This window comes from Armigeres subalbatus, chromosome 3 (assembly GCF_024139115.2).
Source record: "Armigeres subalbatus isolate Guangzhou_Male chromosome 3, GZ_Asu_2, whole genome shotgun sequence".
Lineage (NCBI taxonomy): Eukaryota > Metazoa > Arthropoda > Insecta > Diptera > Culicidae > Armigeres > Armigeres subalbatus.
The window spans coordinates 361,097,405-361,112,034 of record NC_085141.1 but is presented as its reverse complement, the minus strand read 5'-3'; the positions used below and the strand labels follow the sequence as shown (position 1 = coordinate 361,112,034).

Sequence of the window (14,630 nt, the reverse complement as noted above, 5' to 3'; positions counted from 1 at the left end):
ACGTGTGTTTCACCTGCGATGTATGATTTCACCCAAACATGCTCAAATTCTTTAAATTTAGATGTGGGAATCATTTCTGAATTAAAGGTAGTCGAAATAGCTACAAGAACTCCCCCACCTGATTTTCTATTGGACTCATCAAAATGTCTGTCGTTTCGAAATACATTAAAGCCGCTTCCAAAACTTCTTCACTTTTTACGCGTCCCAGCTAGTTTCGGTAGCCAAAATGGCCGAAAAAGACGTGCTCAAAATGTTTTTATAAATTTTCTTTATTTTAGCTGGACTTTTCATGCGATTGAAATTTTGACAATATATCGAAACTTCAGTCACATTCTGTTTAAATTCTGAAGAAGTTTTTGGCTCGTCGGTCATAGAAATAAGGCTACTTACTTCAGGCGAAGAAGGCGTCCTTACTTGCGAAAATTTCTCGGGGAAGGAGAGTGGAACCTGGTTGAGCTCTCCCTTAGCTGTTGCAAGCGATGTGTCCGTTCACTCGAAAGGTATTGGCGATAAGACTGCAGGTCTGCTACGGCTTCAACTGGCCCAACTTCATATTCCAGATGTACTTCGGTGCATATGCGATGAAGGTGTTCAGGAGACGATGGTAGTCCTTCAGATGCAAGAAGCATCTTGATGCTGGTTGGCGTCATTCCATCGATGCACACATTTGGGGGCTGGTCTTTCATGTACGCAAGATACAACCGAACAACCCTCATGATTGTAGGGTCACGTAGTCTGGCTTTTAGGAACCGCCCGTCCCCTTCCGTAGATTGTTGCGTCAGACGAACGATAGGTGGTCTCATTGGGTCTTGTTCGGATTGGCCGTCAGGATTTGGTGGTTGTTCTTGTTGCTGCTGCCGTTGCTGTTGATTCTGCTGAGATGGATAGATGTCCTATTGGGCCAAATGTTTTATTCGGCCAAAGGTTCTATTCGGCCGAAGGACCTATTCGGCCGAAGGACCTATTCGGCCAAATGACCTATTCGGACAAAGGAACATTTCGGCCAAAGGTTCTATTCGGCCAAAGGACCCGTAGCCCGCTGTTTCGTCGTTTGGTAACAGCTGAAAGACTACCCGAAAGAATCAAAATCTCCAAATAATTATACGATTGGACTACCGTACCGCATTCGAGAAATAAGCGAATGCCTCATGCCCCACCTCAGTATGAGAACCTTTCGTCAAGATGATTTGCCCAGTGTGAGACCTAACCTCAAATAGGTTCAGTTTGTTCCTTTAAAAAGTATAATAAAACGGTCCGGATGTAACCAATTTTCTATACGCAAGTCTTATTAAAACTTCCCTCAAGCAAACGACTGTAGCTAACGAATCTACCCTAATTGAAGCGGTTCACAAGCCGTTTCCGTTTTCATCATCGGAAGTTTTCCCATCACTCACACCAAATATCGAAATCGTTCTGGAAACCGGAGTTTCTCAATTTAATTGAACTATGACAATAAGAGCAATAATAAACATTTAACAACAAACTAATACTAACGAAAAATAAAATGGACGCTTCGCGTACCTGTTAGCCTATTCTACCAAAAGACCTATTCGGCAAAAAGAACTAGTCGGCCAAAGGAACTATTCGGCCGAATGACCTATTCGGCCAAATGACCTATTCGGCCAAAGGACAAATTTGGCCAAAGGACAAATTTGGTCAAAGGACCTATGCGGCTAAAGGACTTATTCGACAAACTAGTCCGCCTAAGGACCTATTCCTAACCTATGCGGCCATATGATGTTCGGCCAAATGACTTTCGGCTGAATGGTTTTTTCGCCCAAATTGTATATTCAGATTATCAACTTTCAGCCTAGTGGCCTTCGGCCAAATGGCATTCGGCGTTCATGAGAAATTTTGAAAATTGTTTTAAAATGTAAAATCCAAAAATTAAAAAAAAAATCTTTGGTTTTAATTTTTGCTATAAATTTTTAAGGATTTTATTTGTATTTCTACAGGAAATGCTTTGCTTTGTCCATAAGAATTTTTTGGGATATTTGATTGCCAGAAAGCATCAGACGGCCAAACTGGTAATTTTGCCGAAAAAGCCATTTGCCGCAACAAGTTGTTTGGCCACAGAAGTCATTAGGCGACAATTTCTTTTGGTCATTTGGCCGAAAATGTTATTAGGCATACGACCAGATGTAAATTACTGAATGGATAATATGGTCAAAAATGGCCACTTGTTTGGCGAAATGACTTTTCATCAAATGACAATTAAACAAAATTCTGAAACCTTTCATCTCTTTAAGTCGATACAGTAACTGGCCTTTAAGCAAAAAGTTATCTAGCCAAATTCCATTTAACCGAGCTGAACTGAACGTTATCTGAAACTGTTATCAGGCCGAAAATTGTTCGACTTGGACGAAACCAACTTACAGCCAAAAGTAATATTCTGCCGAATTGGTGAATTTGGCCGAAAAAGTTGTTTGCTCTAAAAACAGGTAATTTGACTGAAAATGCCTTTCGGCCGAAAAAGTCGTTTGACCGAATAAATCATTTTACCAAAAATGCAATTTGGTAAGAATAACCATTTGGCAGAAAGAGCAATTTGGCCCAAAATGCCCTTTCTGCAAAACAACGGCCAAATGGCATTTCCTGCGTTAAGGGTCGTCCGGCTTAATTGATCATTTGGCTAAGAAGTCGTTCTGGTCAAATAGGTCATTTAGCAAAAAACGCCGTTTGGCCGAAAGGGTTGTTTTGCAGAAAGCACATTTTCGGGCCAAATGACTCTTTCTACCAAATCAACTCATCTGATTCTAAATAGGATATTTTGGACTCGATTTTGGATAGAACAATTTATTCCAAAACATAATAGCGCTGATGAAAGGACCGCTCTCATGCAAGATAAATGATGGAAGATGTATTTTTAGAGATTACGAAAGAGGCCATTAATTGCCGTAATTGTCATTTGGCCAAACGGACATTTTTGACCATATTATCCGTTCAGTAATTGACATTTGGCCATATGACACGTTGGGCCAAACGGCGAAACGGTATTTCGTGCTGATCTGTTAGAGAAAACGACTTTTTCGGCCAAACTACTAGTTCGGTCGTATTTTGCCTTCAGCCAGTAAAGTTTCCCAGGAATTTCTGTAGGACGATACCCTAGTCGTTAGACATCTGCAACATCCTAAGTAACATTTAAGGTTTATAACGCTCTTGAAGAACAAAATTTACTCTACGGGAGTCTTATAAAACCAGGATAAAACCAAAAAGTTACTAGGGATGTTTATGTTTCAGTAACCAATGCTAGACATCAAACGGTTCTTAGTCGACGTCAATGCAATGGAAGTACACCTGGTTGTGCAGTGCAATGCAGCTATCATCGACTTTGACATCGTTTTGAAGCACAGCGGTCCGATAACTGAAAAACTTATGCAACTATCGAAGTGCGGGTGAAAAGCCTTGCAGGTCATTGACTTGCAGTTATCGAACGTCTGCTGTACAAAGAATTTCTCTTAAAAATCCAAAGAAATTCCTTAAAAATACGGGGAAATTTTCCGTTGAAATCTAAAGATTTCATCTACATTTTGAACAACCTTCAGCGGGAATTCTAAAGAATTTTCCGTTGAAATTCCGGCGAAATTCTAGTGAAAAATTTCAGAGAATTTCCTTTGCAAACTCCATAAAGTCTCCCGCGGATATTTGAAGAGCTTTCTGTTTTAACAATAGCCGTCTTAATTTATTCCAGATTGACACACCGTTAACACACCCATTCTACTAGCCGCACTCTTGTACAATTATGAAGAATTTACTGTGGAAATTTAGAAAAACATATTTAACAGAAACTCAAATTTTGCAGTCGAAATTCGAAAGATTCTTCAGAAAAAAAGCAAAAAAAATCAAAGAAACGTAATAAAAAACCGCCACGCCGATTCATGCCGCCGGATAAAATGGCTTACGGCGTGACGCCGAAAACGCCGCCGCCGCCGACCAAAATTCTGACCAACGCCGCCGCCGCAGAATATCGGACCGGCGCACACCTCTAGCTAAGAACTGAATTCATAATGCTAGGCAAGATCGAACAACGAGTAATTGAATGGCAGCTAATGTGCAATGTCATGCGAAAGAAGATTCGAGGACGATGGAAAGACTTTCAACACACATCTGCCACCTAGATAATCAACCTCGGTAATTCCAGTCCTAGTCTAGTCCATTCCCAGTCCAGTCCCAGTCCAGTCCCAGTCCAGTCCCATTCCAGTCCCAGTCCAGTCCCAGTCCAGTCCCAGTCCAGTCCCAGTCCAGTCCCAGTCCAGTCCCAGTCCAGTCCCAGTCCAGTCCCAGTCCAGTCCCAGTCCAGTCCCAGTCCAGTCCCAGTCCAGTCCCAGTCCAGTCCCAGTCCAGTCCCAGTCCAGTCCCAGTCCAGTCCCAGTCCAGTCCCAGTCCAGTCCCAGTCCAGTCCCAGTCCAGTCCCAGTCCAGTCCCAGTCCAGTCCCAGTCCAGTCCCAGTCCAGTCCCAGTCCAGTCCCAGTCCAGTCCCAGTCCAGTCCCAGTCCAGTCCCAGTCCAGTCCCAGTCCAGTCCCAGTCCAGTCCCAGTCCAGTCCCAGTCCAGTCCCAGTCCAGTCCCAGTCCAGTCCCAGTCCAGTCCCAGTCCAGTCCCAGTCCAGTCCCAGTCCAGTCCCAGTCCAGTCCCAGTCCAGTCCCAGTCCAGTCCCAGTCCAGTCCCAGTCCAGTCCCAGTCCAGTCCCAGTCCAGTCCCAGTCCAGTCCCAGTCCAGTCCCAGTCCAGTCCCAGTCCAGTCCCAGTCCAGTCCCAGTCCAGTCCCAGTCCAGTCCCAGTCCAGTCCCAGTCCAGTCCCAGTCCAGTCCCAGTCCAGTCCCAGTCCAGTCCCAGTCCAGTCCCAGTCCAGTCCCAGTCCAGTCCCAGTCCAGTCCCAGTCCAGTCCCAGTCCAGTCCCAGTCCAGTCCCAGTCCAGTCCCAGTCCAGTCCCAGTCCAGTCCCAGTCCAGTCCCAGTCCAGTCCAGTCCCAGTCCAGTCCCAGTCCAGTCCCAGTCCAGTCCCAGTCCAGTCCCAGTCCAGTCCCAGTCCAGTCCCAGTCCAGTCCCAGTCCACTCCCAGTCCACTCCCAGTCCAGTCCCAGTCCAGTCCCAGTCCAGTCCCAGTCCAGTCCCAGTCCAGTCCCAGTCCACTCCCAGTCCACTCCCAGTCCACTCCCAGTCCAGTCCCGCCTCATTTGACACTTCTACAATATTACGCTAAACAAATTCTGAAGGAAGGAGAAAATTAGTAGAATAAACCGTCTTCTTTAATACACTTTGCTCATGGAATCGAGAATGCTTTCCCTTCCGAACAAATCCTAGACCAGATCGAGAATCGAATTCAACATCTGCTGATTGGCAATCTTACGTCTTTGCTTACAAGGCAAACTGGATACCTCAAGAATACATATTTCATTCAAATTAATGATGAAATATGAACACGTCAAAAAATGTTATGTGTTCTGCTCTTTTCCTTACACACACACTACTCCTAATCTAGATTTTCCCGATAATAGCATATTGGGAAAATTCCTAATCAAGAATTCCCCAACGCTCGCAGGCCCCGAACGCTTTCCCATTTCACCCTGATAAGCACGTCGTCGCAGCCGCATAAAAGTTGATCTCCCCGGCCATCAAGCATCTCGTAACATGGTAACAGTTTCTCTCTGCCGAAGCTTGTCTACATCTTGGTCGCCGCCATCGGCAAAATATGTATTTTTAATTAAAGCCTCAAACCCTGATATCGACAGCCAGACTTCAATCCCCGTCCGTCCCGCCTTCACCAGCACCAGCACCGCCTTCGGTTTCGCTTTTCGTTTCGGATCAGCTGAGATCCTAATCGATATTGGTTGCAGTGATTGAATTTTTCGCTTCCGGGCTTTTCCGCACTTTTCCCCTGATACGACTCTGCTCGCACAAGTCAAGAAGGAGAAAATACAGGAAAATTTCCATCGAGTCGGAATGGTTGAATCGTGCGGCAATATATCCGCTTCATATTGCTTTCCAATTCGGAGGAACGGATCAAGGTAGCGGACTATACGGTGGAAAATAGTGGAAATTTTCTTGATGAGTTAATAATTCATAAATTAAGATCTGAATTTTCAAAATGATTCAACAACATTCATCGTTGTCTGCGACATCTTAGCTTCACTTTGTCGGAGTTTTCAGTTTTCAACATCGACTTCTATATACAAATCGTTACAATCGCCTTTGATTCTACTGTACAGAACACAGCCCTTAAGTGAGAAGAGTTGCGGGCTTCCGAGGGGTCTATAGTGGAGCTGTTAAACGTGTTTCCTGTGCGTAAAACCTTAATGCTTGAATGATATTGTTTGAATTTGATTTTTTTTCTATTATTATATGCCCATTCCATCATGACAGTAGGTAATTGTTGTACAACTGATTATGCGTAATGGCAAATGAAGCTTTTGGCCAACATATCTCTTTAGTGAAATTTCAAGCAATTATTATTGAATCGAATAAAATGTGTTGAAGCGATCCAAATCTTAAATAGCAGAACCCACATAGTAACCAGTAATTAGATGACTCATGGTTCGGTCAGCTAATACCTTCGCAACCCAAGAACGGTACATTCGAGATTCAAAGGTTTCTGTCAGCCAAACAGACACCTCACCTGGTCCGTTGCGGGTGTCATGGGAATATGCACACGAGCTCAGCCAGTGTTTGGTTCGTTCTATTGTATGCGAAAATATCGCAGTCACATCTTGTTTTGCAACTCCGCTGCCTTCCGGAGAATGACACCTGCTTCGTTTCCCATCGCAAATGAAGATCTGGCAGCGGTGTGGTGTCCACACGCGTGAGTTCATCGGCACTGTTTGTCAATACGACCGTAGGAAAGTATAAAATCTCTTTGATTATGTTGAAAATGCACAACATCTATCAAACATTATCAAATGTAAAATTTATTTAAAAGTAATCCTACCTGAAAAGGCTTTTAATTCGAAAATAAAGTTTGATTTCATTTATAAATCTGCAAAAATTATATAAACCAAGAATAATAAAAATATATCACGTTGTTCTAAATATTTTCATTTTCTGTTTGCAGGAATATCAAAATGACCCATCACCAGCAGTTGCAGATTCAGTCGATTCTAATAATTCTATCAGGTAGGTCAACATCATTACTGGCAACTGGTCCCGAGGCACTTATACAAATCCATGTTCTAACGTGGAACACAGATAAGATTTGAATAAAAAGATCATTCGTGACGTATTTGCCCCGTGTCACACCAACCACATGGCATACCATTTTTACGATGATAGTCGTTTGCCATCTTCAATGGTTGCGGTGGTCTACATTTTACTGGAACCTGCTCGAGCATGCCCCTCATTATGCTCTCCACTTTGATGTAGGTTGTTCCTTTCAAAATGTTCCTTTTGAATTCTCGAACTGTGCTCCACCGCGCCCGTCTTTGTTGTGGGGATGATTACATACGACGACGACGACGCGACGGTGAGAGCCAGGACAGAAGCACACTAAATGAACAACCGGCGAGCGAAAGACAATCCATGTCATGCTCAAAAGCATGCGATTCGACATTGATATTCTATATGTAGAGCAATTTGGAGTGGCGGTGTTGATGGCGCATTTAACGAAGGTTGATGGCTCTTCTGTAAAGCGGTTTGGTAGTCCTTTGGTTTCGAGTGAAGTATTGTCTTGCTCAAGGGTGCCCACCGCTTTGTTACCATGGAATGGTGAGTGAGGTCGCTGGGTCGATACGAAATCAATAAAGATAAATAATATTACACATTCAAAGCTTTTCACTTTGAATGTTATATCATGTTTTTCACATATCAGGAGAAACAATCCGAACTACATTTCGTGATAAGAGGAGAAAATATTGTTTACCGTAAAGAAGCGTTTACTATACACGGTCCCAAAAAACATGTTTTGGTTAAATCTTTGTAACATTATGTGTGAATTTGTTTGAGCAGTATTTTGACTGTTGCTAGCAAAAATGAAGTAAATTTAATCTACAAGTTTGATGTAACGGGGACGATCCTTTTGTGTGTGCCCGTCTACCGATCAGGTACTCTTTTAAGTACACTCGGGATTGACTTCAAAACAATAAAGTGAAGTCCTACATACGCTGCACATCACATCGATCAACCCAATCATGGGCAAGTTTGAAGTTTTCGGGGCGCAGCAGATTAGACGTTGAAGCGAACGTGAACAAACGTCCTCTCAACAATTACCGTCACATGTCGACAGAAAAAAAAACGGATGAGAAGGAAAGACTCCCTGGAGAAGGTGTATTCATTGAAGTCGGTTCTAACGCGGGGAATATGTTCCGCGTAAATCAAAACCTCGTAAAAAAACTGCGCATATCCCAAGGGGTGCAGATTTGACTGGCTCAGGAATCAAAAAGTTGTCGAATTCCACGGGGCATCCCCCAGAAATGTTTCTTTGGGTGAGAAAATCAATCTCCCAATATTTCAGCTCAATCGCTTGTTGCATAAGCTGGCGCATTTGATTTAAAGTTTGTATGGTTATTTCTGCCAAAATATATAGGAAAATACACTTCCGTCCCTCATTCGATCTGGGAATTGGTTCTGATTGCTCGATTGAGTTCAAAATTGTAAAAAGGGCAGTTGGTATGTTACAAAATAATTTCACAGCACATTGTATGATGATTAATTATTATTATTTATTCAGACTAAGGCCGAAGTGGCCTGTGCGGTATATAAGAGTCTTCTCCATTCGGCTCGGTCCATGGCTACACGTCGCCAACCACGCAGTCTACGGAGGGTCCGCAAGTCATCTTCCACCTGATCGATCCACCTTGCCCGCTGCGCACCTCGCCTTCTTGTGCCCGTCGGATCGTTGTCGAGAACCATTTTCACCGGGTTACTGTCCGACATTCTGGCTACGTGCCCGGCCCATCGCAGTCGTCCGATTTTCGCGGTGTGAACGATGGATGGTTCTCCCAACAGCTGATGCAACTCGTGGTTCATTCGCCTCCTCCACGTACCGTCCGCCATCTGCACCCCACCATAGATGGTACGCAGCACTTTCCTTTCGAAAACTCCAAGTGCGCGTTGGTCCTCCACGAGCATCGTCCAGGTCTCGTGTCCGTAGAGGACTACCGGTCTAATTAGCGTTTTGTAGATTGTCAGTTTGGTACGGCGGCGAACTCTATTCGATCCGAGCGTCTTGCGGAGTCCAAAGTACGTACGATTTCCAGCCACTATGCGTCTCCGAATTTCTCTGCTGGTGTCATTTTCGGCAGTCACCAGTGAGCCCAAGTACACAAATTCTTCTACCACCTCGATTTCGTCACCACCGATGCAAACTCGTGGTGGGTGGCTCACATTGTCTTCTCTTGAACCTCTTCCTATCATGTACTTCGTCTTCGACGTGTTGATGACTAGTCCAATCCGTTTAGCTTCGCTTTTCAGTCTGATGTAGGCTTCCTCCATCTTCTCAAAGTTACGTGCCATAAAATCTATGTCGTCGGCGAAACCAAATAGCTGGACGGACTTATTGAAAATTGTACCACTCGTGTTAATCCCTGCTCTTCGTATTACACCTTCCAAAGCGATGTTGAATAGCAAACACGAAAGACCATCACCTTGCCGTAACCCACTGCGGGTTTCGAAGGGACTCGAGAATGCCCCTGAAACTCGAACTACGCACATCACCCGATCCATCGTCGCTTTGATCAACCGTGTCAGTTTATCCGGAAAACCGTGTTCGTGCATTAGCTGCCATAGCTGGTCACGATCGATTGTATCATATGCGGCTTTGAAGTCGATGAATAGATGATGTGTGGGCACGTTGTATTCGCGGCATTTCTGCAGTACTTGGCGAATGGCAAACACCTGGTCCGTGGTGGAGCGTTCACCCATAAATCCCGCCTGGTACTGCCCCACGAACTCGCTTGCAATTGGTGTTAGTCGGCGGCATAAAATTTGGGAGAGTACCTTGTAGGCGGCGTTCAGCAATGTGATTGCGCGGTAGTTGCTACAATCCAGCTTATCGCCCTTTTTGTAGATGGGACACACGACACCTTCCATCCACTCCTGCGGCAAAACTTCCTCCTCCCAGATCTTGGTAATGACCCAGTGCAGCGCTCTAGCCAGTGCCTCACCACCGTGTTTACATTGTTCTCCTGGTAGTTGGTCAACCCCAGGGCTTTGTTGTTCTTGAGCCGGCCAATCTCCTCCTGGATTTCCTGGAGATCCGGAGCCGGTAGAATTATGTCCTGCGCGCGTTCTCCCAGGTCCATCACCATACCGCCATCTTCGTCTGCCACATCGCCATTCAGGTGTTCTTCGTAGTGCTGCCGCCATCTTTGGATCACCTCACGCTCGTTCGTAAGAAGGTTCCCGTTTATGTCCTTACACATATCGGGCTGTGGCACGTGGCCCTTACGTGAACGGTTTAACTTCTCATAGAACTTTCGTTTGTCATTAGCGCGGTACAGTTGCTCCGTTTCTTCACGGTCTCGATCTTCCTGCTGGCGCTTTTTCCTCCGGAACATCGAGTTTTGTCTGTTCCGCGCCTGTTTATATCGTGCCTTGTTCGCCCTCGTGCGGTGTTGCAGCAATCTCGCCCATGCTGCATTCCTCTCTTCCACCAACTGCTCACATTCGCCGTCATTCCAGTCGTTTCTCTGATCCGGGAGCACCGTGCCAAGTGCAGCGGTTGCGGTGCTACCAATGGCGGATCGAATATCTCTCCAGCCATCTTCAAGAGATGCTGCGCCTAGCTGCTCTTCCGTTGGAAGTGCCACTTCCAGCTGCTGCGCGTATTCTTGGGCTAGTCTACCGTCTTGTAGCCGCCCAATGTTAAGCCGCGGCGTCCGACTTCGACGCGTGTTGTACACCGTCGAGAGTTTTGAGCGCAGGCATACTGCAACGAGGTAGTGGTCGGATTCAATATTCGCACTGCGGTAAGTGCGGACGTTCGTGATGTCGGAGAAGAATTTACCGTCGATTAGAACGTGGTCGATTTGGTTTTCCGTTTCTTGGTTAGGTGATCTCCATGTGGCCTTGTGGATATTTTTGCGGTGAAAGAAGGTGCTTCGGACTACCATTCCGCGGGAGGCTGCGAAGTTTATGCATCGTTGGCCATTGTCATTCGATACGGTGTGCAGACTATCCGGTCCGATGACCGGTCTATACATTTCCTCCCTTCCTACCTGTGCGTTCATGTCACCGATGACGATTTTGACGTCCCGCAGTGGGCATCCATCGTATGTCTGCTCCAGCTGTGCGTAGAACGCTTCTTTCTCGTCGTCGGGTCTCCCTTCGTGTGGGCAGTGCACGTTGATGATGCTATAGTTGAAGAAACGGCCTTTAATCCTCAGCTTGCACATCCTTGCGTTGATTGGCTGCCACCCAATCACGCGTTGACGCATCTTACCCAGCACTATGAAGCCGGTTCCTAGCTCGTTGGTGGTGCCACAGCTTTGGTATAAGGCAGCCGCTCGATGCCCGCTTTTCCACACTTTCTGTCCTGTCCAGCAAATCTCCTGCAGCGCCACGACGTCGAAGTTGCGGGGATGTAATTCATCGTAGATCATCCTGTCGCAACCTGCGAAACCTAGCGACTTGCAATTCCATGTTCCAAGCTACCAATCGTGATCCTGTATTCGTCGCCTAGGTCTTTGCCGATTATATCGAGTCGCATTATCTCTTATATTGTTCGTAATGATTGGTTTTCTAGGCGGCTTATTGGGCCTGCGCAAACCTCCTGTCTCGCCGGAGGGCCATCGTGTCAGGGCTGTTTAGCGTCCCACCTAACACCAGGACTTGGGCTTGTGCGCTTTGAGCGGCACACGGTCGCTTTGGTGAAGCCTACTTGCGGATACATGCAGCTTTTTATAGAGGTTTAACAGGGCCCACTGTCAAACCCCACCACATCCTAGGCAAGCCCCACAACTCGCAGATGGCCTGGGGAGGGATCGTCAAGCCCTTGGGCATAGTCCCTGCTGCCCGCATAGCATCCCTCGCGGGGAACGAACCCGCGACCTTTGGGTTTGTATGATGATTAAATGAACTTTTATATAGTGCAGATCCAGATTGAGGACAAACTGTTCATAATGATTTTTTTAAGTCTTTATTAACACGCCGAAAATCATGAGAACTAAATTTTCAAACAGCTGCACACTGGGATAATCCGATTTCAAAGGTGGAGCAAAATTATAACTTTCTTCACGAACGACTAACAGAAGAGATCAAGAGCTTATTCGAAAGTGAGTTTTCCAAGAAATTCAGCATGTGATGTTTTATAGACATGAGACATTTCTGTATGTAGTTATTGAGCTGGTTTTGACCCAATGTCTCATACACCACTATTTTTCATATGTTGGTACTTTTATCTTTCAAATATTACACTGTTTTCCTCTTCATTGTAGATCCATACAAAGCACTAAACATATTTTGTTGGAAAAAGCTGGACATTTAAAGGATTTTGGGAAAAAAATCATTACAGTGCATCTATGTGAAATTTTCATGTATTCTGTAAAAAATAAAACCCAAGAAATTTACACTATTTTACGTCAAATGATCATTTATGGTTAATACACGGTGATTTAAAAACTTGCAAGCATAAAAGTAGCTCTACATATGGTCAGTTTTGGCGAAATCTACTGCCTGTTATTTAGATATTTACAGATAATAGCTGATATTATTGTCCTAATTTTTTTAAAAAGAAATTGATACCATAAAAACAGATATCCATATATTACATTAAAAATTGATTTTTAATGTATTTTGGGACAAAAAGGTGAGAAAAATCATTAAATATGTATTTTTAATATAAAATAAGCTTCTGAGCCCTGAACCCTTGGAATTTTCTTTTCAATGCAATCGACGAATATTTGTTATTTTTATAGTATCATTGACAAATTATAATTGAATCAATGTTACTCCATCATTTCTTAACCCAGAATCATTGAGCTATATTATTTCATAAGGGGAATTTGGGCGATACGTCATGAGAAAAGAATATTTTCTATCTCCTCCTATCTTTTATCACGTCGACTAAAATATTTACCCTTGCTTTTTGCCTTTCTCGTATACTAAGTACATGTAAAGGCTATATGATCGCTCCAAAAACAAACTTTTTATAGAAGGCCCGTAGACCCATGGTGTTATATACCGATCGACTCAGCTCGACGAATTGAAGTGATGTCTGTGTGTGTGTGTGTGTGTGTTTTTTTTTTTTTTTTTTTATTGAGTTATGACACTTTCGTCTGCACTTCCTCGCAAAACTGCTTGGAAAAATTCACCATCTCCCCTTGCGGCCTGCTAGGGGGATTGGGCTCTGGGGATCACGCCTGCTAAGTTACCTTCCACAATTAGGTAATCTTGCTTCTATGGAAATTTGCTTCCAACGTGGTGGGAGGAAAAACCCTCGACTGAGGGAAAAAACCTCCTTTACTTGTTTTGTTACCTTGCTTCCCCTCGGACCGCAAGATAACTGTCTACTTCATGGATTCTACCATTCGAATTTTCCATCTTTCCATCCTATTCGTGTCTATGCCTAAACTTCTCCGGTACTACCAATATGCTTTACTTCGGAAAAGTCGGCCTGTTGTGCTGTTCAGCACCACTCCTTCATACTATCGCCGGTGTACCCAGCCTTCACCTTGAAGTGACTAGTGTCTCGGCGACTTTAGCAGCTCATTCTTCACAATCTACTCGGCCTCGTGCCAACGGGGAATCTAACAGAGCCCCGGCGGAGGAGGTTCTTCCGATACCGACGCCAACCAGCCGAGTGCCAAGGTCAGTCCAGCGATTCCGGGGGAGCAGGGCGTCCGGTTCACTGGTGCCCTGACGACCCGTAACTGGTTGTATTTCATCGCGAACTACTCGGTCTAGTCCCCGGCGGCGGATCTAGCCTACGCCGACGGAGAGTTCCCCGACGAAGGAAGTTCTCCCGATACCGATGCTCTTTGGTCGATACGCCATTTCTTCTGCAACTCGGATAAAATCCGTGTAGCTACCCTGTTGACTGCATTCCACGTGCTTTCCTCTCGGCACATTTTTTCTATCACGTTCTCTTGGTTTAAACCGTGTATTTCCCTTCGAACTGCCTCAAACCTGGGGCATCACGTGTTCCACCGTCTCCTCGATGTTCTCACACTGCGGGCAAAATGGCGAAGCAGCATGCCCAAACCGATGTAAATACTTCCTGAAGCAGCCGTGGCCTGACAGGAACTGCGTCAGGTGGAAGTTTACTTCGCCATGCTTCCTGTTCATCCACGTTGACAGGTTTGGAATGAGTCGGTGGGTCCACCTCCCATTGTCTGTACTGTCCCATTCATGCTGCCACCTCTCCATTGAACGGATTCTCTCCATCTTTCTCACATTTCTCGTGTCTTTCCGATGATAGCACTCAATATCTTCCGCTAGGCTGATGCAGATAGGGACCATCCCGGCGATAACGCATACTGCCTCCGACGAGATCGTTCTGTAGGCGCTCGCGACTCGTATAGCCATCAGCCGGAACGCACTTTGTAGCCTTCTACGGTTCCGCTTGGTTTCCAGCGCATTACCCCAAGCTGGGACTCCATACCGCAGTATCGATGACGAGACACTAGCTAGTAGACGCCTGGTGCTACTTCTTGGACCGCCAACGTTTGGCATGATCCTTGCTATTGCGCTCATAGCCTTCACCG

At 45.2% G+C, this 14,630-nt stretch overlaps 1 protein-coding gene across 1 annotated transcript in view; it reads left to right on the top strand.

Annotated features, from left to right (window-relative positions):
• Nucleotides 1-14,630, top strand: part of LOC134226251 (nephrin) — a 1,334,188-nt gene that overhangs the window by 77,209 nt on the left and 1,242,349 nt on the right. Inside the window, exon 2 of the mRNA XM_062706895.1 lies at nucleotides 7,046-7,107. The gene's annotated coding sequence lies outside the window, so the exon portion shown is untranslated. The remainder of the gene's footprint in view (nucleotides 1-7,045; nucleotides 7,108-14,630) is intronic.